Source organism: Balearica regulorum, chromosome 18 (genome assembly GCF_011004875.1).
Source record: "Balearica regulorum gibbericeps isolate bBalReg1 chromosome 18, bBalReg1.pri, whole genome shotgun sequence".
In the NCBI taxonomy this organism is placed as follows: Eukaryota; Metazoa; Chordata; class Aves; order Gruiformes; family Gruidae; genus Balearica; species Balearica regulorum.
The window spans coordinates 9512414-9539735 of record NC_046201.1 but is presented as its reverse complement, the minus strand read 5'-3'; the positions used below and the strand labels follow the sequence as shown (position 1 = coordinate 9539735).

At 55.1% G+C, this 27322-nt stretch overlaps 1 protein-coding gene across 11 annotated transcripts in view; it reads left to right on the top strand.

Moving 5' to 3' along the window:
- SEPTIN9 (septin 9) overlaps positions 1-27322 on the top strand; it is a 142545-nt gene that overhangs the window by 85300 nt on the left and 29923 nt on the right. The window contains exon 1 of one of the 11 annotated variants that reach the window (XM_075770975.1): positions 19034-19071. The exons of the other annotated variants lie outside the window; for them this stretch is intronic. The gene's annotated coding sequence lies outside the window, so the exon portion shown is untranslated. Of the gene's footprint in view, positions 1-19033; positions 19072-27322 lie in introns of those variants that run through there. 11 annotated transcript variants of the gene reach the window in all.

Below are 27322 nucleotides of genomic sequence, written 5' to 3'. Positions count from 1 at the left end.
TGTGGTGGGACTTGCCTTCCCCCCAGCTGCCAGGGCTCGGCTGCCTTGCCCTTAACCCCTCGTCCTGCTGCCGAAGGTGTGCAGGAGAGCGTCTTGTGCGGGAGGAGGCCGGTCGGAGGAGAAGGGCAATCACAGAGAGCTCGGCAGTTCAGAGCAAACCACAAAGGAAAGGAGTAATTATAGCACTCAACTTCGTTAGGGTGGCACGGCGAGTGGCGTGGGCTGAGCCTGCTCTGGAGCTGTGGTTCTCTAGGTGGGAGGAGGGCAGGAGGTGTCTTCATGGGGTAGAAGAGCAAGACACGTTCCTCCCCATCCCTGTTCTCCATCTCTGAGTCCTCACGCTCTCCTGCTCTCCCTGGGGAGCATTGGCTGCGCTTCTGTGGGTTTAGCGTTGAGTTGGGCCATTGGTGACAGGGAGTCGGGACATGGGTGCACATCACGGGTGCGATGTACATTTGCACCAGCATCCTACGCGAAGCTGGACTTGGCGTCCCCGAGGTGGGACCAGGAAATGGGATGGGATGTGACCGGGTGATGCGGATTGCTACAGCTGGAAATCTGAGCAGGGTTGTGCTGTGGGCGTAGGCAAGGGGAGGATATGCAAAGGGCAGAAAGAGGCACAAGCAATTAATAATAAACATAAAAAAAAGGTGAGGGCAAGTGCTGTTTCTGAACCCGCAGCCTCGGACACTGAAGGAGTCTGTCTTCACTGCGTAGGACTTAGCAAATCTTAATATCCAAGCGTGACCGCCTGTGGGTGGTGATAACCTCTGCCGAGCTCCTGCCGTGGGCAGCGGTTCGCTCCCGGCCCTGGGGCGCTGGCCCAGGCTGGAGCTGGTGGCCGAGGCCGTTGCTCCCTCGCGCTGGCGGGGCAGGTCTGAGCAGGGTGCGCAGTGCCCGTGCCAGCACGGCCGGAGCGCGTTCCTGCCTGTAGCGCCGCGCTGCCGAGCCGGCATGGCGGGAGGGGGCTGAGGCGGGTGGCGGGTGCCTTCGCCTGGCAGCTGGGTCCTGCTTCGGTGACCCTTGCTGGTGTTGCAGCTGGCGGGGTGCTGGCTTGCTCGGCCCCCCATCGCCTTCTGCTTCTGACCCTCTTCTTCCTCCCTGGCTTGTTCGGGAGCAGCGGCTTTGCCTGGGATGTGCCCCACGGCCCTGGGCAGGGGGGCAGCCCCACCGGTCTCCTTTCCACTGCCGCTGGGCAAGGCAACCCGGGAGAGGGAAGGGGAATTACTGTGGGAGCAGCAATGCTTCATCCAGAGACATCTGCTGCACCTTTGCAAAGGAGGGGTCTTGAGGGCTCCTCCTGAGCTGGATGCAGGACAGGCAAATCCTTGGGAAGTGCCGCATCGAGTCCATCGTGGCTAATCCTGCTGCGTCCTCCTGCCTCAGCGTCCCCTTCTGCTGGTGCCTCCTGTTGCTCATGCTGACGTTGTGCATACGTGGTTGAACAGCTCGTTCTTCTGTTGTTCTTCATGCCTTGCAGCGTGGTGGTGGTCAGGACAGGAGGGAAGACGTTATTGGTCTCAAAAAAGTTAATGTGTTCCACTTCGGTTTAATACTCTGTCTCTGCTCCCCCCAAATCTGAACCTGTTTGTGGTGAGGGCTCAGTTCTGGGATCTCAGGTGATGGATTAGAAGCGATCCCAGATGAGAAGTGAAAGCCGGTTTGATCTGATGGTCCTTTTTGTCTCCACACAAGCTGCTGTGGTCACGTTGCCCGGGGCCCCGGGACATCACGCTGCCAGCAAGGCAGGCTCTCCACCGCGACTGCTGCCTGCTCCTGCCCTCGCCCCGGTTTCCTGCTCTTGGCAACTGCTAGGGCCACAGTTCTCCTCCCCCATGGTCCTTTCTCACAAGGGTGCTCTGGAGCTTGGTTAGATAGATCAATGCAGATACAATAAATAATGGGAACATTCACCTAAAACAGGGACTTGACCTTCCTCTGCGGTAGCCGTGTCCCACCATGGTGATGTGCAAAATCGTCTGAACCATCTCTGAGCTTTTGGCTTTTTTTGGAGTCTTTGTCCCATTGCTGCCTGATGCTCCTCTTTGAGACAGCCACGCAGGGTGCCAGGTGCCTCTTAAAAAGCAGCAGGGTCCCCCCTCCTGTTTTGCTGCAGATCAAGCAGGATGACATCACGAGAGTGAAGCAATTCAACTTTTTCACTCTTTTTTTCCAACCTTGGACCCCTATGGAAAGCCTTTTCTTTAGAACTTGCTATTTTAGAAGCTCCCTTAGAGTTGAGCTAAAATTTTAAAAAAAAAAAAAAAAAAAGAAAACTTTGAGCTACTCAGCTGACCTGTCGCTGTGTGCTGGGGCAGTCGCAGTGGGGGCTGCAGCCCAGTGTCCCCCCCCAGCCAGCCTCAAGCTTCCGTCCTGCCAGGGACACCCAGGGACGGAGAAGCAAAGCCTTGGGGTGATTTTTCTTCTGTGCTGTCCTGCAAGGGTGCCGCCGAGCGCGGGGCTGGGCTGCCTTGCTGGAGCTGGGGGTTAGAGGGATTTGGACGACTGTTAACACAGCGACGTTCCCTGCAACGAAGAGGCCGAGCGGAGACGCAGTGAGTAATCATTTCCAGCTCCCTGAGCTGCACTGCAATTTAACTGTACAAAGAGATTAAAGCTGTAGGGAAACATTTCCTTAAAACCAGCTGACACATTTGGGCTACATTACGGATAGTCCTTTTTTTTTTTTTTTTGTTGCTGTTGTTATTTTTAATGGGGAAAGTGCCTACAGCCCAAATGGAGGGGCTGAGTGGGAAAGGCAGAGTCCCAGTTTCTGAACTCAGGTGCCAAAAATGAGATAATCTGGAAAAATGGAGACCTGCAGCGCCAGCAACTTGGAACGAAGGAGCAGGAGCGTGTGCGGGGGAGACGATCCCATTCCATCCCAGAGACGCTGCCTGATCCGGGACGCCACGTGCGTCCTGCCTGCACGGGGAGGGCAGCGGGGGGCTGGGCGCTTTCTGCTTCCCCCCTCCCACCGTGCGCTCTGTCCCTGGCTGCGCAGGGGAGCACACCTCAGTTCCTTTTGGGGTGTATTTTGGGCACTGAGGATGTCAGGAAGGAGGCGAGGTGATGTAGATGTGATGGTACTTCTGCTGCGCATCTCTGCCCCCCAGCAATGCTGTTCCCTAAGTCATTACATCGTGTTCAGCTCCGGTCACGCTGGCATTCACATGTCCCCTTCTTCACGTCTGCGTGGGCACAGTGTATATGGATGCCATCGTGGTGCCACGTGCGTGCTCCAGCCAGGCAGGATACGCCCCGGGCAGCGAGCCTGCCTGCCCCCAGCCTCCAGCGCAGGCAGCCAGACCCGGGTGCAATCACACGGAGAATTCCTTTGCCCTGTTGGAAGTCCCTGAGGGCCCGTAGGAAAAGCAGTGATCTCCGCAGTGGAGATTCATTATGCGAAGGAATAGTTTCCCATAGGAAACGTTACAGTTCCCGCTTCCCTTCCTTGCATCGTGTCGTTTGAGACCGGGAGAGGGCGAACCCGCGGATGCTGGGCTGCAGAGTCGTCCTGGTGCTGGGCTTAACGACCCGGCAGGTCTCTTCCATCGCTAGGTTGGGTCTGTGGGCTGGGTCGCGCATCGATGTCGTTGCTTCCCGAACCCTGCAGGAAGCGTCTGAGGGTGAAGGTGTCTCTGTGGAGGTCACAGCCTCCTGTTCCAGGCAGAAGGTGACCAACTGCACGACACCTGGAGCGTCGGCTCTCTGCAGGCTCGTGGGGTCTGTGCTCGTTGTGTTGGGGGGTGAGCCCTGTGCAGCTGCAGGACCCTCCTGGCTCTGCACCTCCACGCACGCAAACCGGGGCAGCCGCTGCCTTCCAGGCAGCCCCTGGGCAGAGAGGTGGCTTTGCTGCGCTGAGAGAGGCGGGTGAGCGCTCCTGCCTGCCGTTGGATTTGCGTACGTCTGAGTGACACTGGAAGGCGATGGGAGATGCAGCCCTGGCTGAGGGTGGTGCGTACGAACCAGACCCAAGAGTTTCTCTGTTTATCTTGCGGTATCTGCACGTCTGGAGCCCATGGCAGTCGTGCTGGGGAACATGCTCCCCTCCCATCAACTCCTTTGGCATCTTCAAGCTTTCTCACATTTAGGTTAATCATCCCACAGGCTGATAAGGCAAATAAAATCCGTTATCTTGACCAAGATGAAACAAAGAGTTTGCTTTGATCTCCTGCTGTAAAGCCTGACCACTCGTTTTGTGACTTGTCTGGTGGGGGAGGGAAGTGATGGCAATGGTGATGAACCTTATGTAGTTAAGAAATCATTTTCTTCTAAACTATTTCTAGACCTCTGTCCCTGCCTGAGATGTTTCTGTTGGCCAGTAGTTGAAGGGACACCATAGGCTGGGTACGGTGCCAACTCTATAAACTGTAAGAGAGGACTTGAGGAACTAAATTGAGATTATAGAGAGATAACTTTGTTTTGAGAAGATCAAACATTGTTGTGAGCAAAAAAGATAACTTGACAGCAAGCCAGTTGTGTTCTTTACTCCTCCAGCAAACAAACAGGCACACAGGCACTGTTGTATTGTCCAAGATGCTGCGATGAAGCTGGAGTGAATGTGGCTATAAATGGAAGAAGCAGCTGGTCTTGGATTGCAGCCTGTGCTCAGACTTCTTTCGGCCCAATTTTTCTTACATCTGTTACAGGTTTTAAAGGAGGGACTTAGGGAGAGGGCTGCTTTCCTTTGGGTTAGTTGAATTTGGGCCATTCATTTCGTTGGGCTTCTGAATGGGTCTCTGTGTAGAAGTTCCCTGGATTTCTGTAGGGTCACACACATAAATATTTCACTCCCTTGAATTGTTTTGTTTTATCTTGGCACAAAGATAGTACCGGACATATCGAGAGACAAAGCTGGGCCAAAGGGTCTGGTCCAAAACATTTTGCAAACAACAAAACTTTGCGCATGTTTATGCATTTATGAAAAGCAAATAAATTTAACAAGCCATCTAAGGTTGCTGTGCCAGCTCAGGAGCGACAACATGGGGATTTTCGGCTGCCTGGTTCCTCCTTGACTTGTATTGTCTGCAGTTGCTTCTGTGTGGAAGCGGTGGGTTGGTTTATGCATAGTAAAGGCAATTTGTACAACAGGGATGAAGAATGACTGAAACAAAGCATCTTTCAACACCTTGATGTTAAAAGATTGTTGATGCTCTAGCAAATATGAGCATAACCTTGGATTTATGTTTAGCTTTTCATCCCAAGAGACAGTGTCCGGGTTACATCTGAGCTGGGTGGTCTTACCAGCCTCTGGGCGTTCTCTGAATTCTGGGTCTGCAGAAGCTTTCCGTGGTGCAGCTCTGGTGTGGTCCCTGGCGAGTGTTTCCAAGGAGTCCCAAAAAATTTAGTGGGAGCTGAGCACCTACCTCCTTTTGTCTCTTTGTGAATTCAGCCTTTATCCATCTGTGAGCAAGACCTTTGCAGGGAACGCTCCCAATGGATCCCTTGGGAGCACGTGGTTTCCTCCATACGTACTGCGTGACATTCAGCCTGTCTCGCTTGAGATGTCTGCACTTGAGCTAATCACCTGGATGTCTCCCTTAGGCTGGTGTGAATTGTGTCCTCAAAGGGTTTGGTTTTCTCTGCTGAATGTATAGAGAGCCTATGCAATCAGTTCAGCTGGAGATTATCTCCATTTGGGCGAGAAAAAATTTACCCTCCAGAGTCAAGGAGATGGAGGTGAAAAGGGATGTTGCAGCAGGACAGAACTGTGCAAGCCACTAATCCCTTGTTAGCAATAGCGCTTGACAACCCCCCCCCTTGCAAACCTGGTCCCCTTGTGTCAGGTTGTTCTGCAAACAGGTCACTGTGGACAATCATTTACTTAAGTGCACAGGTCAGACTGTCTTTGATGCTTATCGATAGTACTTTAACTTTTTATGATGACTCTGTCTTCTCCCCTCTCCTCCTCTCTTGCTGTGTGTAGAGTGGGACAGACATTCCTTCCTTCTCTCAAAGGAAAGCTCGGTTTGGGGAGATCTCAGGGAAAGAAGATTAGATGGGAATCCAAAAGAGTATGGTGCCTAGGAGGAGAGGGCAGTGATAAAAGTTAATGATACATAAGCTTTGAAAGGAGCTTTCTCAGTTACAACTGTATGGTAGCTCACAAGTCTTAAATTGTAGGGCATTGCTTTCAACTCCAGCGTGAATGCACCTGGGGCATATTTCATGTGTGATGGGTAGATCTGGATGGACATCACAGGTATTGCCCTACCCAGCTTGGGCTGGAGCCCCTGCCTGTGTTTGCTTCCCCTGCATGTTATGACTCTGGATGGGAATTTCTCACTCTGCTTGTTGTTTGCTCTGATCTGGAGGGCTGTGTTGCTTTCTACTGATGCACCGAAGCGGTGGTGTCCTCTGAACCCTTCTCCGCGGCTCGAGTACGTGGAAATACAGGATGAGTCCCTGGTTACAGTCTCTGAAGCTATGAATGTACAGGCTCATGCTGTTAGGGCATAGAGGTTGCTGTCCTCCATTGCATGCGTGACATCCTTGGGGTGTGCACTGGGAACTCAGAAGCACTTGTAGTGGAAATATGTTAAGGGACCGAGAGCCAGAAGAACACTGAGATGACAAAAGGTTGGATGGCAGGAGGACCTGGTCAGGATCCTGCCTTTGGTGTTCACTTGCTCATTGTCCTGGGTGAATCCCTCTACCCGCTCCAGTTTCTCCTTTTGTAACAAGGAGGTGGTGAATGTGGCAAGATGCCTCGGGTTTGGTCCTTGCATTGAGTCCTTTCTTCTTTGAGGTTCAGCTGGTGATAAGGAAATTGTTGGTCCTGGTTGCAGAGGTGCAGGGTGGGAGAAGCTGCTCTGCCCAGCTTGCTGGAGTGGCTCTACAGAGAGAGAGGTCCTCAGCTGTCCAGAAGGAGAGGGAGGGTATCAAATGGTTTCTGTATCAAAACCTTCTCCGGTCTACTCTGCTCTTCAGCCTGCTTTCTCCTAAATTTGAAAAAACTGTGGTTTGGAGGGGAAAAAAGGATTTGGAAGGCGACCTTGGGATGTGTGGGGAGCAGATGTGGGGATGAATGCTGCCTCCTGATTTATGAGCAATGGAGACTGCTGACACTGAGGGAGGAGGACCAGGCGCTGGCAGGGTGTTTGGATGCTCTTTGCCTCATGTCGTCCTCCCCAGCTTCCATCTTGTGCAGATAGGAAGGAGAATGGAGATTACCTTGGAGTTGTCCAGTTTTGTCCTGGGAAAAAGGAGTAGATCTGAGCAGCTTTTCTGATAAAACATAATTGTTTAGACAAACTCTGGCTGAACTCACTTCCTCCTGCAGCCCAACGCACAGATAAAGGGGGTGGAAGTGGGAGGCTGAGTTCACAGGCTGCTGAGGCCCTCCCTGAGGTCACGCCGCCCCCGAGATCCCCTGTCTACCCGCTTTGGTGGCCTTGGAGAAGACAAGAGGACGCAGTTGAATGTTGAGGATGATGCCCAGCCTTTAGGTAGTTCAGCGCTCTGAAACACGGAGAAGACCTTGATAACATAGCACATCAGTGCTGGGAGCAGGGAGACGCGGGTGGTCCTGGAGGGCAGCATTAGATCCATCGTGGATCATCTGTAGAAGACGGACCTCGGTTGCCTGTTGCTCTGTGGGATGTGAATTTGCTCCAGCTGTGCTCTCTCCAAACCTGACGGTCCTCTGTCCTGATGGGCAGAGCCGTGCCCGAGAGATTCCTGTCTGGATTGGAAAGGATGAGACACGCAGGACTTAGGTGGGATGTGGCCACAGGAGAGGTGTCGTCATGCCCTGTGTGGCTCCTGCTGAGGTCTCCAGGAGTCACGTTGTGGAGTCAGATGAAATCTGAGATCCTGCCATAATGCTGATGTTCCTCCCACCATCCCTTGGGGAAACGGTCCTCCTTGCCCTACTTTGTGTAGTAAATAAAAGTTTATTTACAGCCCAGGAACACATGCCCTGAGGTTGGGAGGTGAAGGGTTCTTGTGTGGCCCTGAAGGAGCTCTGGGGTTTCCTCTCTGCTTCGTGACTTCAGTTCCTGGGTAGAAAAGTCTTGCAAAGGAGCAGCTCTGCGGGTGGGAGCTCGGTGAAGCAGAGACCTGTGCATGGGCCCTGTGGCTTGGCTTTGTTTCCCTCTAGCAAGGCCATGTGTCCATGCATGTCACCTAGAGAAGAAGAGCTGGGAGCAGATAACCAGTGCTCACGTGTGACACGTGGGCTGGAGCAGGCGGGGACAGCAGCAGGCGATGGGCTGCCATCCGTCTGCCTCCCACCCTGGCCACCATCATCCAGCATCTCCCCAGAGCCCACGTTTGTGTTGGATCCTGGGGGATTTGCTTTCTTTTCTTGTGTTGGGGCTGAAGCTAGTCCTGGTGTGACCAGCAGCAGCGTACCCTGCTCTTCCTGCCCCAGGGCTCCCCATCACCATCTGGCACCTCCCTGCCCTCACCCGGGCACGTCTCTGGAGCTCAGACAGTGCGGTAAAACCAGCTCCTTATTTAAATCCCCGTTTGGTTAGAGAGGAAAGCAGTAAGGAGCACAGGTTGTGAAGGGGAGGAGCAGAGGAGGAAGAAGCGAGAGGAGAGCCTGGCTCTGCTGCCCTCCTGGCCCCATGGCTCCCAGCCCGGTTCGTGCTGCGTCTCCTCTGCGAAGCCGTTGCAAAAGCAGGGGTGATCCCCGGGCTTGTGCTGTTGGCTGTGTCCGTCCTTAGCTTCAGAGCAGGCAGAAAGGAGAACATTACCTCTCTCCTCTTCCTGGCTGCTTGGCACAGGCTCCATCCAAAAGTCTTCAGTCTCGGTCCTATTCTGTCCAGAAACCCCTGGGCAGCGTGGCCAGGGTGGTCTTCTCCAGAAAAGGGGCTCTCTGGGATGCTGCATAGGGCTGGAGCCTTCCTCTGGGCAGGGGGAGAAGACACAGGGATGGGGCTGAGCTCTGCTGACCTGGCTCCGTGGGGTTTCAGCTCTGCCCTGGCGTGGCCCGAAATTGCTCTGTGGAGCTTCAGGGAATCAGTATTTGGCTTCTCTGCTCGGAATCTGTTTGGGGTTATTTCAGCCCAGTTGTGGGACAGGCAGTCTATGGGATAGTTGGTTGAAGGGCGAGCAAACCAAAGCTGTCATTTGGGCTCTGCTGAAAGAGCAAAGCTGGGGAAGCCTCAAATCGCGGGCTGCAGGGGCAAGGGGGACGTGGCTGCGGCTTTCTGCTGGGGAACAGTGCTGCGTCCCTTGGGGGACACACAGAGAACTTGTTTGAGTTTCTGCTTTTCCTTCTCATTTTTAGACATGTAAAATTATTTTTTCTCTTTTATTGCAGCAGCAGGGACTGGGTAGGTTTTGCAAACTGAATTTTCCCTCGACAAGCCCCTCCTCTGATTTCGCACTTCCAGCTGCCAGGCTTGGTTTTAAAACAGCTCGCACCGAGGCTGAAAATATTTGAAGGGCAGAGCAATGCCTTGCAGGAAATGGCTTAAGCTTCCTGCTCCCAAGATGGTGTGAGTGTTAAAACAGAACTGGAGAAATATTAGACGTCCTACATCCGGCACGGCAGAGGAGAGTGACCCTGGGGTGATGTGATGGAAAGCCCGTACCCCCCCGCTGCCTGCACCCGCCAGCTTCCGGCAGGACGAGGGACCCTGCCGGTGCCCCCCCCCCCCGAACCCCCACACCCTCGACTTTGTAGGGGGAAAAAAAAATGGGCAAATTGTTTCCTGCTCCACTGGGCTTTGCTGTGTTTTGGTTTTGTGGGAAATGTGTGGGGAGAGCTGGTCAAAGGTGGGGGGCAAAGTGTCAACGGAGTGAATTTCCAGCAGAAAATGAGAGTTGAGAAAGCACTGGTTTTGATGAAATATTTGTTACCAGTTTATCTGCCACCTTCCAGCCCGAAGTGAAAAGCAAAAGTCTAAAATAGCTGATCAGGATTTGAGTCGGTCCCGTTTGGGGCTGGAGCGGGACCTTCCGCATCTGTCAGCGGAAACCATGATGAGTTATTGGCTTCATCAGAGGCAACTTCATTCTTCCAGCCGGGATGATTTTCCCACTTTGTGCTGGCTGAGCACCATCTACCTGGCCAGGCAGGGAATAGCAGCTGGTGTCTGTCCGTCCGGGACAGAGATGCACGAGAGTAGAAGAGAAATGAGAGTATTTGTGTGCAGGCAGCGTGGGGAAGGGCAGGCGGTGAGGAGGGGAGGGCAGCGGTTCTGCGGAGCAGGGTGGTTCTCGCTGGAGCTCTCTGGTGGATGTTGCATCTTCAGATGTAATTCAGCTCACCGGGGATTACTGCCCCATTATGGAAAGCTTCTCCAAACCCCAGTTTATTGGCTGGGAGCATAGAGATTTAGGTAATTTTATTCAAAATGTTATCAATTGGCTCAAAAATACCTACACCGTGTGGCTGGGAGCCCGCAGTTGCAGTGGAGGAACGAGGTGGGAGCTGCAGGCGTGCAGGCAGAGCAAGCGGGGTATGGATGGTTCAGAGCTTTTCTCTGCAGCACCTTGGGCTGGTCTGAGCTCACTTGCACCGACTTCCTCCTAACAGTCACTGACAATCATAAAATTGCTCATAATGGAAGAAAAATGAGACCTCTTATGCCTGTGCTGGGACCTGAGTCACTTTGGGAGGCGTTGTTCCAGCTCCAGGAGCCGAAGCAGAGCATGTGGGTGCCTTCTCGGGTGCGTTTACCATGAATGGAACATTATGCTGTGCTCCGAACATCCTCCTCCCCGGCTTTTCTCCTTGACCCTTTCTTTTCCTGTACCATTTCACGTGGGGCGGTGGGAGCCCTGGCCGCTCGGCAGGAGCCGGGATCCGGAGGGGTAAGTACCGCCCTCAGCAAGCAGCTCTGTGCCTGGGGAGGCCGGCGGTGCAGATTGCTGACACTCACCTTTCCCTGTGGCACATAACCCCACTAAACCCCCTTGGGGCTAGGGATTTGGCTAGGCACACCCTGTTTGTTTTCCCAGGTTTTTCCATGGGGCGCTTTTCCCCGGGAAAGCTTTGGCCGGCAAACTTGGGGGAGGGGAAGATGAGGCTGATTTAAATCCCCAAAGTAGTTCCAGCTGGCTGAAAGCTGTGTATGCAGCCCCGGAATACATCAGCGGTGACCACTGCTCTTGCACAACGTGCTGGGGCTGGTTAAAGCTTGGGCATTGCTTCGTGCCGGCAGGGCTATGGGGGCAGGAGCGGGGGGGTGGGCTGCGCAGGCTGCGCTGGGGCTGCAGGACTTTGGGGGCAGATGCCGGGGCTGTTTTGGGGCAGAAATACAGTTATTTGCCTTGGAGCCATCCCCATTTGCCTACGTGCAACACCGTGCAGGGTCCGGGAGGGTGGTCTCACAGGACAGGGAGGGGATGAAAAGGCTTTGCTGTCCCAAATGGTGCTGGGTCAAAGCCCACTGCTGCCCTGCGTGCCCCGTCCCGGAGCAAAACCTCACGGATGGAGCCAGCGATGCAGATACCCACACAGCATCCTCGGGTCCATGGGGCTCCGAGTGCCCTCGGGGAGGGCGGATGGAGGGGGAATGCATCAGAAAAGGAAACATCCGTCCACAGAAGTGTCCTGGAGCCCTTCAGGCGATTCAGCGTCCCCAGCTTCTGTTGAGCAGATGTGGCGAAAATGTGGGTCTGCAGGAAGGAGTGAATGCCACTGTGTAAATCGCTGTGCAGTTGATTTATTTTTCTTATTCTTGTTGGCTGACCCCCGGGGTCCCCCTCCCAGCCCTTCCCTCCTTGTAACTGCGGGGCAGCGCGTCCCTGCGCGGGACGTGCCCTCCTTCCCACGGCTCCCGCAGAGGGACGTGGAGCCCTGGGGCTGCAGCGGTGGGAGAGGCACGGAAAGGTTTGGGAAGAGGTTTGGAAATGGCTCATTGAAAGGCTCCGTGCGGGGCAGAGGGCAGCGCTCGTCTTGCCGGACCACAGGTCTGTAGGGAGGCCAAAGTTGATTGCTCAGCTTGTCTTAAATGTGAAATGAATGGGCAGTTTGGGGCCCAAGGCAAGGAGTGAGTTTTAGCACGTCTCCCTGAGTCCCTGGGATCCTGCCTTGCCCAGACGTCGTGTGCGCTGCCCCGCAGGGGGAGCGGGATGGGATGGGGAGGGCAGGGACATCCATCCCGCATCAGGTAGAGTGGGGCTGTCCTGGACCTGCCCAGAGCCCCCAAGAGCTAAACCCAACACCCAGCCTTTGCCCTCAAAAGAGCAAAGTCCAAGAGAGCTTGGCCTGGCCAAGCTGTCAGGAGTTGATACTCCTTGGTCCTCAAACACAGAACCTGTGAGATAAAAGGAGAAAAACAGATATTTTTGTGCCTTGACTTTGCATTCCTGTTCTTCCTGCCTTAGGCTTTACCTATTTCCTGGTCCTGGCAACCCGGAGGGCTGTTAAAGCGGTTATGGTAAGGATGCTTTCCAGAAGCTCCGCATCTGTGTGCTGGAGCTCCTGGAAGAGTCTGGTGGGATGGGGGTGCTGGTCCCTGTTCACCAGCGCACAGGGTGAAGGAGGGGTGCTGAGCTGTGGGGTTTTTGACTTTTCTGGTAGACACAGCAATACCTGGTGTGTACCCTCTCTTCTGCTCACAGGGACCCCTTGCTGGAGCAGAGGTGCCTTTTCTCTTTGTATCTCACAGGTTCTGTCAGGTCTTGCCAGCCAATGAATTACCAGGGCCATAAAAGACCACAGGAGCGTTGTAGTGGCAGCTTCTCCCAGCCCTTCTCTCCAGCAGGGTTGTTTCCTAAAATTCCCTCCCCTTGCGTGATGGAACCGATTTGTAATGGGGGTTGGAGGAGCTTGAGTTGTCCAGTGTCCTGGCAGGACGTGGCTTTCCTCAGGTAGAAGGCTTTCCCTTGGTGAGCTTGGAGGCACAGCTGGTTTTCTCATTGCCCTTCATCTAAAAAAATAAGTTTGCACCCCAGCTCGAATGATCCCAAACTCTGGATCCGGGGTCTGTTCTTGGATCCCTGAGTGATGCTTTTCCTTCAGGATCAAAAATGTGACCGATGGTCGGTGCCCCAAGAGTGTTCCTGGTGCTGCAGGGATGTGGGAGGACCTGGGCCCCCAGGGACATCCTGAAGTCGGCAGTGCTCTGTGCTACAAGAGGGCGTCAGAGACGAGAGCTGTATTCTGCAGAACCGAAAACCTCAAGCCTAACGGGGCCCGTGACCTTTAAGAGGCTGCAAGTGTCGCAGAGCAAAGCCACTGCCTTTATCTGCAGATCGCAGCCTGGGGAGGAGGGTGGTTCTGAGCGGCGCTTGGGTCGCTACGGAGCTGTTCTGGTTTCGTGGGGTGACGGGGCTGAGCTCGGCAGCTGCTTTGTGCTGGCTGTGTCGAGACGAGGGTTTGGGAAGCTGGTGGGGAGCGTGGTGCCCGGTGGATCAGAGCCAGGGACACGTGTTGCTGTGGGTCAGTGGGTGCTGCCTCCCCTCCTCGGGTACTCGTGGGGCACCCAGTGGGACTTGTAGTCTGGAGCGTCCCCTAGCCACGTTCTCCAGTCCTTGTAGGAAATGGAGACAAGGCTGGGGGGGACCCTTGGTGTCCTGCAGGTTTGTGTCCAGGAGAGTTGCTCTGAATACGTCCCGTGAAAGGATCTCCTTCCACTGGACCAGAAAGTATCATCTGCTGTTACGATGTTAGGTCTGTGGGTGCTGTAAAGCTAGGGATTAGGTGTAACAAAGGCAAAGAGGTACAAATGACCCCCCAAATCAACACGTGCGCCAAGCATGCATGGCAGGTCTGAATAAATGGGGTTTTTTATTCACATCCAAAGCCAAGCTCTGCTTTCTTAGAGGTGACTGTCTCCCCAGCAGTCTTTAGAGAGCCTCAGGGCCTGTCTTGGTGGTGGGGTGGTGCTGAATGAAGATGCCCAGCACAAGTGTATTGGACCTGGGGTAGAAGCTTGCATCGCACATCCAACACCATCGGTGGCTGCACCCAAAACCCAGCTGTCCTTCAGCAGAGCTTGGCTTGCCACAGCTTGCCCGAGTGATGCTGCTGCCGGGAGCACGCAGGGGCCAGGCTAGGCACGTCCCCTCACCACGTGCACGTGGGCAGGGGCAGAAGCACCCTCTGGGGAGAGTCTTTTCCAGGAGAGGACCATGTGCAGACCGTCACGTGCTTGTTCGCCTGGCGTGCTGCTTTTTAACACCCCTAGGTATAAAAGGAGGGACTTGGAAATAATGCAGCTTCTTTCATGTCACGATGGAGCCCATCGCAGGCAGACCTCATGTTACAGCGTACCACAGCCAACTTGGTAGCTAATTTGCTGTAGACACCTTCTGTATGCAGTAGGAAGAGAGGTGTTTCTCCAAACAGCAGGTTAGGACATCTCAGCTCTAGGTCTGCTGCTCCACCTTTCCTATTTCTCTCTCCAGCAATTAGGCAGCTTGAATCCATCCAGCCCCTCATCTAAACTCCTCCTTGAGCTACAGGATGTCCTGTGAGATTACTGAGCGCTTGAATGAGGGGCTTGCTTAGCTTGGCGGAGGCTGAGCAGACCCCAGAGAGCTCCCGTGCCGGGGGAAGAGCCCGTTGCCAAGTCGTAGGAGGAATTCCCACGTTCCCGTTCTTTCCTGCTGGCTGCCAAACGCTCGTCCTGTCTGCAAAAGCTGATGTATTTGGTTGGATTTAATCTTTGCTCAAAGAAGTGAATAACAGAGATCTTTTACTTTTGGTTTCTGGGTGTAAATTCACGATTCAGTGATGGTTTTGTATGCACAACACGAGTCTGTGGTGGGAAAAGCTGGAGGAGAGACAGAGAGAGACTTCACTTGGGTGAAGTCCTTTATGGCAGAGACTGGGAGCCTGCAGGGAGGTTCCCCTTCCTTCCTGCCCTAACGAACCCCCCGGACAAGGCTTTAGGTGTCAGCCAGACCTTACTGTTTCAGCAGAAACAAAAAGGTAGCCCCTTGGGATGTGGGATTTCTCACGCCTGCAGTTGCTGCGGTTCCTGCCCGGACACACGCACACGCTCTCGCGCTTTCCCTGCCGGCAGCGAGCGTGCCTGACTCTGGCAGCGGGGAGCGATGGAGTTTCAGGGAGGGGAGATGCTCTTTCTCATTGCTTCTTTTCATGCCTACGGCAGGAGGCACAGCTAGCGCTATTTTTTTTCTGCCCTGGACCCTCTTTTTATTCTCCAGTTTGTCTCCTGTGGTATGAACCCTGGTGACACTGGTGCTAGTGATTGCCACCAGTCACATAATCAGCAGCACCCAGCGCTGTCAACGTGGCGCGTGAACCACAGCCTGGCCACCTCTGTGTGGTTAAATATTAAGTATGGGGATAACCTGGTTTGGGGAACCTGAGAACGACCCAAACCTCAGCTCCAAGCTCCCAAACCTGGGCAAAGAAGAAAAGAGAAAACCAGCAGGTCCTGGGACTGCCTGTATTTATTTTCTGAGGACATCAGCCATGGCCCACGCGTGGGATCAGCAGGGAGCATGTAGAGCAGAAAGAAACCATGCAAAGAGAAGAAAGGTCTCTGAAGTCCCATGGTGAGGTTTTTGGGCATCACATAGTTCTACCATGCTGAAGATGCTCCAGCAAATTCCCTCCTGACTTGGACCTTGGTATTTGCTGGTTGAATCCCTCCGTGCTCACAGAGCTGCAGTGAGCTGCAGAGGGACTTCACTGCAAATGCTGCTCCGTGGCCACTCGGCACAGCGAGGTGCTCCCCCTCCTAGAGCAAGAGTTGGGTTGTGTCACGCTGGAGATGGACAGTCCACCGGTCTCAGCTCCACTCGCCATGAGCAGATGCGCCCCATCACCTTGCACCCAGCAGTGAGCCAGAAGTCGCCCCGATCGAGGTCAGCTCTATGCCAGGGCACTGCCTGGCCTCCAAAAAGCTGGAATGACCTCATCTCCAACACGATAGGATTTGGTTCTAATTAAACGAACACCCGTGTAGGTGACCCTGGGGCGCTCCTCCCAGCGGGCAGCCCCAGAGGGGTGGGGAGAAGCTACTGATGGAGTGAGGCGCTTGGTCGGGGGGGGTTGGCTTTGGAGTGGGCTTGTGGTGGGACCCTGGGGAAGCAGCATGGAGAGGTCAAACCTTACGAGAGTTGGCTGTTCCTGTTCCAGCAATTCCCTCCTGGAGCTACAGGGAAGCAGCAGAGGCAAGGGCAGAACTGAAGTCTTCTGTGCTGTGAATACATGGAAATCAGAGGCTCGTGACCCACTGAAGAACAGGAATTGAAGTAATTGCCCCCAAAATGACAAGCTGTTGATTGTAAGAAGTGCAGCCTGTGGCATTGCAACCAGCCCAGGGGTTATGACCGGTGCCACAACCCCACAGGCTCTTTTTTTTTTTTTTTGCCTATCTGTGTAAATCTCTTCTCTCCTATTAGTGCCTGCCCTCAGCACTCCCTGAAAATTGCCCAAAAATTCCATCTTGGTGCAATTTAGGATACGCTCCAGCCTGCCCCGAGAACATCTGGTATCTGTGCATTGGGTGATATTAATCACAGCATGAACGCAGCCAAGTGTTAAACGGCAGAGCCCTCCCACCTCCCCCCCTGCAAATGAAGGTTGTTTCAGTGTTCCAGCAATAAAATTAACCTAGCAGCCCGGGCAGGCGGTGATCTGGCAAGAACAACTGCTGTGTGGGATGAAGGGATGAAGAACGCTCTTAAATGGGCCAAGAAACCATGTGGTCCTATGACTTTTTGAAATCCCTGCAGTGTTTGAAGCTATTTTCTAGTCCTCCTCATCTTCTGAATCCACGGCCGTTCCTGCTGCGTCTGCAACTGCTCCCTCTCTCCCGGTATTTTGTGTTGAGGCTGTTGTTGTTTTGGGTGTAAATGCTGCTCCCTGTTTCCAGGAAGGTGAACACCCCTCCCTCGCGCTGCTTAGCTGTAGAGATATCAAAGTGCTTTGCAAAGGAGGGGGGGATGTTGTTTCTGTTTTGCAGATGGAGGGACGGAGTTGCGGAGGCTGCTGAGAAATGCATGTGAATCTGCTCGCTCGGAGGGTGCTTGTGGTTTTGCTCCAGGACAGTTAGTGGCTTCCTTTAATGTTGGGCAACGAGCAGACAGGACTGGCACAGGGAATATTTTTATTCCCCTTTTCCTCGGGTGACCGCACGCCAGACAGCGGGCAAACCCCCATCAGCACCATGCTGTTCACGTTGCCCCCCGAAGGAAAACCTGGCTCAGATTTGCCCCCAGCTCCCCAGTTTGTGACAGAGTATTAAAAAAAAAACCCCAAAAAACCAAAAACCCGAAACCAACAACAAAAAAAAGACAGAAAAAAATCCAAACTATGTCTCAAGTGCAGTCGGCGCCTTAACCGCCAAGGCTGCCGTGCTTTCAAGGCAGGCAGCCCCAGCACTGCTGCACGGGAGGGACGGGGAGGGGGGATAACTCTTGTGTGGTGCCTTTGATGTCAGAGGCTTTTACCCGCGTTACCCGGGGAGAAACTGGAGTGCTTTTCATGCCTGGTGGTGAGGGAGGCACAGAGCCAGGAGGGATTTGCTTTGCGAGACCTTTACGAAGAGAATTGAGCGAAACTTTTTGGGAGCTGGGGGGGAGACACGCTGGGGCGGCAGCTGAAATAGGTGCTGAAGCATCCTTGGCTCTTGCAGCAGCGTGTGTTGTCCTCCTCGTAATCCTTGGCTGAGTAAGTCTCTCTGCCTGAGCTCTCCCCAGCCTCGGGGAATAAAAAGCCGTGGCGAGGGCTGTGCTGGGTTCCCCACATTCTCCCGGAGGGGAGTCATGGAGCAGGCGAGCCAGAGCCCTGGCCACGCGATGAGTGCAAGGGAGGTTGAAGGGTAAGGAGGGGAAAAAAATAGAGCAGTGGCTTAGCAAGGGGAAAATACCAGGGGCGTGATGCAGGCATCGGCGCAGGGGAATGCTTTGTCAGGGCCTGCGCTAAGGGAGGAGGCAGAGCTGGCTGTGCCGCCCGCTCGGGTTCGCCGTGGGATGAGGATGTGCTGGGCTGTGTCTCAGCACCTGAGCAGGCGGGGGGGGTGGGCGAGTGTTGGGTCCTTGGGGGTGAAACGGGGCAGCAACAACCCCGATGTGACCCAGGTGATGGGGGCTCCCTGGGGTGTCAGCTCCCAGCAGACTGGGACCCCACTGCAGGCAGGCTGCCCTCACCCAGCTCCCGCAGCCCTGCAGCGAAAAGGGACCCTGGTTGCTGGCAACGCCAGGCGAGGGTGAGAGTGCTGATTGTAAAAGGGTCCGTACGGCATTTGGGAGCCCTGCCCCAGCCAGAGGGGCCAGCTGGGGTTGTCTGCATCCGCGCAGGCAGCGGGAAGGGGCTGCTGCAGCCTCGCCTGCGGGGTGAACGCGTGGCTGCCTCGGCTTTGCTGGCTGCATTGGAGATGCTCTTGCATTGCTTCCCCTGGGAAACCCATTTCCGTAGATCGCGGGGAGCACGTCTGGTGGCGTAAGGGAGGGATTGTCTCTCTCCAGGGTTTCTGCTCTGGAAGTCGGTTGTGAACCGATGGGGAAGGAATCTCCTGATGTTTGATGGCCCCTTGTCCTGATGAGCACTGGGGAAAAACCTATCTTTTGAGCACCCTTGGGAGTGATGGTGGGGGGTGCGGGACACCAGGCCAACGGGGGAATCCTCCCCCCCCCCGCCCCGGCTCAGTACCCACGTGGGAAGTGCTCCCCAAAAGCACCCTCCTGCTCTCCTCTCGCCCATCCTGCCCCAGCGCACACACAGCAACCCCCAAACTTGAGCCCAGAGTACGTGTCCCCGCCTGCACAGGGGGGTGCACTTTGGGGTGCGCTGGAGGCCCCCAGAGCCCTGAGGACACCCTGAGGTATCCTCACCCCCCCTAAAATAAAGGGCAGGGGGCTGAGGATGCCCAGCTGCCTGCCCGGGCAGGTCTGATCCCTTCCAGGGGGTGAGATGTTCGGACTCTTGCCCCCGAGACCCCCGGCCCCGCAGCCTGGGTGAGGGGATGCCGGCCGCTCGCAGTCCCCAGCGGCGCCGCAGGTGTCCACGCGTGGGACAGCCCACGGGGAGCGGGCCTCGCCTGCCCCCGCCCCGAGAGCGTCTCCCCCGGCTTTTCTCTTTAATTGGCTCTTTTGAACCAGCCCCGTCCAGCCCCCTCCCTCCCTCCCTCCCTCCCTCTCTCTCCCCGCCGCCTCCGGCCCCGCACGGGAGCTGCGGCCGCCCCGGTGAGTGCGTGGGGCCGGGGGCTCCGGGGCTGGGGGGGGCGCGGGGGGCGGCCCGCAGGCAGCGGGGATGCGGTGCCCTCCCAGCCCCGCGGCGGGAGGAGGAGAAGCGGCGGCCGGGCGGGCTGGGGCTGGGGCTGGGGCTGGGGCTCCGGAGGAGGCGGGCGCTCCGCGGGGCCGGCAGCCGGGTCACGCCGCGCTCCGGTCTCGCGTGGGTGTGCTGCGTGTGGACACCGCGGTCCCCGCCCGCGGTTTTGTTCCGTGTGTCGCAGCATTGTAGCTATGCAAACCGTCCCAGCTGGGGAGCTTGGGGGTTTTTTCCCCCCTCCTTTACTTTTTTCTTTTTTTTCTTTTTTCTTGTTTTTTCTTTTCTCTCTCTCTTTCTCTCTCTTTCTCTCTCTTTCTCTCTCTTTCTCTCTCTTTCTCTCTCTTTCTCTCTCTTTCTCTCTCTTTCTCTCTCTTTCTCTCTCTTTCTCTCTCTCTCTTTCTCTTTTTCCCTTTTTACTTTTATTTTTTTCTTATTATTTTTAATGGCACCTCCTCAGTCTTATCTCACCAGTCATGATCGTGGAAGACTGGGAACGTGCATGTTTAAGTGACGTGGTGGGGACCCTCTGGACTTGCTAAGTGCCCGGTTTCTCTCGCATGCCGTAGCCCGCAGGGGCAGGGTCCAGGGCACTGGCAGCCCAGGCCGTGTGCGCTGTGTGCCTGCAGGAATTGCCCTTTTCCCCTTCTACACAGGTGACATGGTGTCACCCAGCACCTTCACAGCCCACAGAGACAGCCGGGAGGGGTTTCTGCTCCTGCCTGTACTGCGACCCGCTGATCCTGCCTGTGCGGGAAAGGCTTCGTGCCAGACGGTTTCGCACCGGACTTTTTATATCCATCCCCGGTGCAACCACAGTTCATTCAGGGAAGAAGCAGTCGGGATGGATCTGGGGTGGTGTATTCGGGGCCGAGATTATCTCTGGCTCTGCAAAGGCAGATCAGGGCAGCAACTGGGCTCCAATGGGGGCAATAGTGCTGCCCCGTGCCGTGGCTTTCAGCCTACGCTGAGCTGTTTATATAGGGTTTCTCTGAGATTTCATCATTTAGGGCCGGAGGGCACTGACAGAGCATTGTGTCTGCCCTTCCGTAAATCACAGGTCACTCCATCTCACCCCCAAAGCCCTCTAAGGAGCAATGGATGGCCAGCCCTCTGCGAGCTGAGCAGCCGCGTGCCCTGCGCAGCACGCTGGGCTCGCTCTCGCTGCTTTCAAGGGTGAACTTGCACAAATGCACGGACCAGAGGAGCGCAGGAACATCCTACCGTAGTGTCAGGCAAGTTTTGGGTTAAATATTCCTTGTGTTAAGCAAGTTGCTTAATTTTATTGAATTTCTGCTGCCTCGGATGGTGGGTGCGGTGGATGGAGCAGACGGTGGTACAGGTCTAGGGTGGGAAGAGATTTTATACCGCTGTAGGAGATGCGCTGGCTAAGTGTCCTGGGCACTAACGACCGTTGGGTGGTTTGACTGAATTTCCCTGCAAGATGCCTGGGCCTGGGTCAGGTGATGGGAGATTTGCATGTGCAGGAAACGCTTGATCGAGCTTTGGTTTTGAGACCAGCGGCGGCTCAGGTGTCAGCCTGTAAAAAAAGCAAGAATTGTGATTATGTTTGAACCTCTAAGTGCCACCACCCCGTCCAGGTGTGATTCTAGATTGTAGGATACAGCATCCAGGAGGAGTACGGCTGTCCAGGGTGTGTGCCCGGCTGACAGCCCTGCTGTCAAGGCATCCTGAGTGCAGTCAAGGATGTGTCGGGGTAGGAAGAAACTGTCTGGAGCACATGGAGGGCCGCGACAGCCCTGGGAGCTGTGACCCCGTCAATGCTTTTGCAGTTGCAGTCCATAATTTTCCATGTTCAAAGCAAAATACCTGTGTGGCCGCTGGGCCCGTGGGTACCCTGGTGATGGTGTACTGAATGTATTTGACCTCACAGCCGTTAAGCCCGTATATTCTCACCAGTATACACTAGCCATAGCTCAACATAAGCAGATGTGGCGGGGTCTAATGGCTTGGTGGCTAATAACCCAGCAGCGGTGGTTCCTGGACGACTCTCCATGGGGAATCCAGATTTCCCCTTTCTGAGCACGCTGGAATTTTTATAGCCTGTGGTTTTAAATGCTGTGATTTCCGTAGGGCCGTGATGCTGTATCCAGCCCTGTCGAAGCTACGGTGGGGCTGAGCAAAACCCGTGCTGGAAATGTTGATCCTTGGGTAACGTGTCTGAGCTTCGCTTCGGTACGTGGGAAAGGGAAGGACAGCCCTCCTGAGTGTTACGCCTGCTGGGTGCTGTGACTTTATCTCTGAATACAACTTTACTTTGTTTCGTTTATCTCTAAAATTTGGTAGGCACTTTGCAGAGAGGTGCACAGTAAAGCTACTGCGTTTGTTAAAAAATAATAACAAAAACTGGGCTCAAAGAGTTAACGTTGCACATACAGCGCAGTGGCATCCTAGGAGTGCCTGTCCAAAAATCCCGTGGGCAGTGGGTACGTGGCATTTTGAGGTAACGGGAGGGTGCGGGGCCGGGAAGGTGGGCAGGAGCCAGGGCAGAGGGGCCAGGCTGGCAAACCCCGTTTGCTGCAGGGACGTAGCTGTCAGGGCCATGCTGTAACGTGGGGAGGGATGCAGTGCTATGGGGTGTGTGCCCGGGCATCGACTGGGACACGAAGGCAAAGACGGTTTATCTGCATCCGTAGCGGGCATGAGCACCATCTGCTTCCCAGCAGCATCCCTGGCTTTGCTCCCTGGGTCCCTGTCCCTGCGGGGAAGAGGCAGGCAGAGCTCTGCCATTAACACCCTGAAGCTCCCTGGCTCCTGCTGGCTCACCCTCATCATCCTGAGATGTGGTCCCCAAAATGCCGGGCAGTGTCGGGATGCTCATGGGTCTCTCCCCCTGCACCTCATTGCCATCAGTGATCACTATGGTGGAGCATCACCCAGTGGGAATTTGCAGTGGTGTTTTCACCCCTGAGAATCGATGCCAAGGTCTGGCTGTCCTGGGGTTGCTTTCGGGCCATCAGACCTTGCTAGGCTAAGATGTCTGCATCCCCTCTGTGTCTCGCTGCAGGGACGCAGCCTGGGTCCAGCCGCCTCCACCCAGCTCTCCCTTCTCTCAAACTCATGGAAAAGTGATTTCCCATTTCCTGGCTCCCTCCCAAACTGGGTTAACACTTGCCGCGGTTGCAAAACTTGCTGGAGGGGCCTGGCCGAGCGAGGCTGTAAAAGCCACATTTTCTTTGGGAATCGGATTAAGGCCCCTTCTTCTGTGCTGGGCGGATGCGGGTGACATGAAGTCTCTCTTTGTCCTGGATGGTATTTCTGGCCCAGCTGCAGAGGGTTAACCCTTTCTCATCCCACACAATCGTGGTGATGAATGGCCCTTTGCTAAGCAACGGGGCTGTGGGTGGAAGCGGGGGCATTGCGAGCTGCGTCCTCCCCGGCACAGCCAGGGCCTGAAGTGTCAAAGCCTTGATGCCTGGGTAGGGGACCACCCTGGCATGTAATGTGGTACAGGGACCTGCCCTGGCGCTGCTTTCTGCTGCCTGCCTTTGGCATTTTTTCTCTCTCTTTATTCCCCCAGATAAACTGGTGAAAAGGGAGATGCACCCCAGTCCTGCACTGGGGCCAGAGCCCTCTTGGTGCTGGGCAGCACCAGGCTGGACACAGAGGGACGTGGGTGGGACAGGGAGGGGACGGAAGTCACAGCGAGCAAAGAGACGGGTCCAGCTGGCGAGAGCAGGAGAGCTGCTGTCTGCTCCTCGGAGAAGCAATTACTGTGTCAGTGGTGCTCCCTGGGGTGCTGGTGCCCAGCCAGGCGCTGGCGCTGGGCTCGGGGCAGGAGCGTCCTTTTGTCAGGAGAGCTGGAGGACTTAATTGCCAGCAGCCGGGCCGGCCCCCTGCGGCGCGGATCCTGTGCTGTTATCCTGTGCTGTTATCGGGACGGCTGCTGATAAGAGCGGAGCAGGGATTTCCCCATGGGGGGTCCTGGGCCATGTCAAAGTGGCACCAGGAGGAGCTCGCCAGGCCTCCTGGCAGCAGGGTGCTTGCAGACCACAGGTCTGAATTCTCCCCGTGGCCCTCTGCTCCGCTGAGTGTTAGGGCGCGATCGCCCCAAGGCTGACGGAGGGGTGCCGCCGTCTCCCAGATCTGACCCCAGGAGCAGATGGGGACCGAGTGGGACTCGCTCACGGCGCCGGGAGCTGTGGGGAAGCCACGCATTTCCCTGCCACCCATCCTTCTCCTCCCCCTCATCCTCCTGACCTTTCCCCATCAAAATACAAAGCACTATTATTCGCAGAAAAGCACCTCCATCAGAGGAGACAGCTGGCGCTGCAAGCAGCTTGCTGGGGATGGGTTGCTATTAATTATGCTGCAGGAGACAGCTTGGCAGCTTGAATGGAGTTTTCCTTCTTTTCAAGGTTAGGGTGCCCTAAATTCTTTCTTCTTTACCTCCAAAGGGAATGTAAAGGTTTAAAAGGGGAAGCACACAAAGGATGGAGAAAGGCCCTTTATGCACAGCTTGCACAGACGCGTATCCATCGCACAGCGTCTATGTGCAGAAGGTCTGCAGGGACCCTTAGGACACCCCAGCACCCGCTTTGCAGCTTGGTTTGTACCAGGTGGATGCTGTGACCCCCCAGGGATGTCACTGCCTGGGCAGCGCTGGAGCATCCTCATGCCACTGCCTGGGCATCTCCCCATCTAAGAGATGCCACTTTGGGGTGAAAAAGAGTTTAAACTACTTGAGAAAGTTTGCTTGAGCTGTGGGTGAATTCAGGCGGCTGAATTTTTCACTCCATACCATTCCCCCTTGCAAAGGTGATTTATTTTTACCAAACGTCCTCTGCCCTCGCTGCTGAGTCTGCTTTGATCACGCTGTTAGTGGTGAGAGAAACAGAGGGCAGCGGTGGAGGAGGGCTGGACCCCTGCGAGGTGCCCCTTGGTGTCCGTCTGTCCCCCCGCTCTCTGCAGGGCGGGGTTTGGTGGAGGGGGGCTCTGGGGTGCTGGCAGGGCCATGTACAGAGGATTTTGCTTTACCCTTTTGAGGGTAATTTGTCCCTCGTGATAGTCTGGCTGGGGGTGTCTGGGGAGCAGATCATGGCCTCGAGAAGGAGGGATGAGGATTGCTCGTAAAGAAAAGGCAGCAGCCCAAGGAGCGAAGTGCGTTTCCTCCAGCAGGGCTGAGCTGTGCCATCTGCAGAGCTCTCCTGGTGACTCTCGAGCTGCAGCGTTTCGGTGCCAAGGCAGACTGGTCCCCACTGAGCCAAACCTGCGCTCAGAGCTGTGGCATGGGGGGAGCAGCCAGGAAGATGCTGAGTGCGCTTTGTGCTGTCCGAACCAGCACATCAGTGGCCAAACCCCTGCAAGGGGGGGGCATGTTGGGAGGAATTGGGTTTTTTCCTTGCTTTTTCCAAATATTTGTGACCCTGGAGTGGCTTCCTAGCAAAGCCCATTCCCTTCTGGAAAGTGATGGATTGCTCAAGCACAGTGAGGAGCCTCCTGCCTTCCCGGCTCAAGCGAGCAGACACCGCAGATCCTCTGCAGAAGAAATGTGCTGGAGGAAGGGACACTGCTGCAGGGGCACTGCTGGGCTGCGACACGGGGAAGTGAGGCATGGCCTCCCTGGGGACTGGGATGTGACGCCGGGAAGTGAGGGATGGCCTCCTCGGGGAGCAGGTGACTCACACCAAGGACGTGGTGCCAGCTGCGTACGCTGGCTGATGCAGCATGTGAAATAATTCCTTCCTTCCTTCCCTCCTGGAGAATGGGAGCGGGCTGGTGGTGTCTGGCTGGAGAAGCCCTCGGTTTTTGGTGCAGTGGGAGTGGGAACGGTCCTGGCACCATGTGTTACATGGGTTCGATGAAACAGCCCCGGTTCAGTGATGCTGGCAGGCTCTGCTGCCTGCTCCTGGCCAAGGCGTGGGGGGAGTTGATGGTGGTCACTCCCTGTGCTGGCTCAGGACCTCCCTGCTCTGCATGATGGAGCCTGCAGGTCCCCGAGATGTTCCCAGCAGCGCCTGCACTCCAGGGTACCTGCTGCTCCACTGCTGTCTCTGTCTAGGGAGATTTAAACCACTAAATTACTCCTGTTACGAAGGAACCAGCGTGATACCTGCAGAGATGTCTCTCTGACGTGGGCTGCTTAGAGAAGCTGCTCAATGCCAAAAGCCAGGGAGCTTGAAAGAAAAAACCCAGCAGCATCATCTATAGACTTGGGAGTCCAGTACAGCCAGAAGGGAGGAAATATCATCGTTCTGCACATCTTAACTGTTACAGACCTTCTGGAGAGTTACCCTGCACTTTCAGAAGGTACCACAGCGGCTACCTGCCAGAGCCCTTCCTGGGTGGTAACACCTGCAGACCTGCAGCCAGGCTCTTAGAAAAGTGTTTCTGCTCCTGCTAAAAGTGATGGTCTCTCTTTCAGTGTTTAAAAAATTAAATCTTGGTCTCGTGATCTGCAAACCCACGTCCTTTTCTCAGTCATGCTGCCTTCCACTGAGCTTGATGGTGCTTTACCAAGGTCTCTGGATGTGCTTTTCCTTCTGCTTATTGATCTGAGATTATAAATATAGCTGGCAGGATTTCCAGCTATCCGTCAAAGTCATTGGGGACTTGCAGGTGGTCAGCATTGCCGCACTATTAAAACAATAAAAATTATTTACTAAGCCCTAACGGCGCACTTTTAACTGGTGATCGCTGCGGTGCAGTACAAATTGGAAATGTCCCTTCAGCATTCCTGCGAGAACAGACGTCCTGCTCATGCTCCTTGTGCTCAAGAGATTTGATATTTTCTTAGAGCTGGGCAGCTTGGGGTGAAGCATGTTTGTTGGCAGCCCTGCAGGTCTCCCTCGCAGGCTGATAAGCTCTGGTGAGGCTGTCTTTCTTTGCAGATGTCGGTTTTTCCTCAAAGCTGGGGACCTGTGGTTGGAGTTGGCCAAGGGCAGAGCGTTGCCCGGCGTAGGGCAGAGCTGCAGCGCTGCTGGCGTGGAGCAGGGCTGGCGTGGTCCGGTCAGGCAGTGGTCTGGTACGAGGTAATGGACGGTGGTTGGGACTTTCCCCAAAACTCGGGTACTATGGAAACCGTCACTGGTGATCTGCTCCTTCCGCGGCCTCCCAGCCTTTCCTGAGCATCAGTGCTGGAGCACCTGTGGAGCACCTTCTCCACGGAGTCCTACCAGCCCTGCGCTGACGCAGGGGCTCGGCCCCGCTGCCCTGTGCAGTGTGGCGGTGACGTGGGGACCTGCTTTCACCTGCAGAGATGTCAGGTAAAGTAGTACAGGTGGGAGTGCATGAGGCAGGCAGGAACATCATTGTTTTGGATTAGTTGTAAAACCAAGAACTGGATCTGTAGTTAGTTCAAATCCTTTGGTACAACTTAAAACAGCAAGAGGGAATGGCTCCTAACTCTGAATTTTATTTTTGTTTTTAAAGAGAAGAACAATGACTTTGTGATTTTAAAATTCTGAGTAGGGGGATTTGGATCCAGTTCTTGCTTCTGTTCTGAGTTTTCTGCCTGACTCTGGGCGAGTCACTTAATCCTTCTGTTCATCTGCAGTGTAGGGGTAAGGCTGCTTCCTTCTCCGCCAGCCCGTCCTGCCTGTTTGCAGAGCGAGGTCTTGCAGCCAGAAACGTGCAGTGGGACAACAAGTATGGTAGAGCCCTGCTTTCCGTGCAGGAGTAGAGATGCTCCTGTGATAACAAATCCTGGAGGTGGCGATTTGTCGCTCTGCGAGTGCCTTCTCTGTGCAAACAGCCCCAAAGCCACCCGAGAGCCTTCCTGAGGACAAGCACGGTTAGCAAAGCCCAATGTACTTAACTTGCTTCGAGGCCAAGGATGCCAGCTCATTGTCCTTCTGAGCTGCTCGCTCCCCCACCTCGGGTTGTTTCTGGGAAGGACGAGATACGAGTTGAAACAAAATATTTCCTACGAATTAATCTGAAAAACAACTTGCGCGCAGTGTGAGTTCCCGTCCTGCTTCAAATGTCTTTGCAGAGCTTCAGTGACCAAGGGGGGAACTTTTCTGTTTTATTTTTCCCCTCGCAGGCAAGACTAAAACATGCCCATAGTTTCAACACGTGAAAACAACACCAAGGAGCAGAGACGTTGGTTCAGGTGGCGTAGCACCCTGTGCTCACCCCTCTGCTGCCGGGCTTGGTTTGGGCAAGTGAACCCCATGCTGGATGCTTAGCACCTGCACAGCATCACAG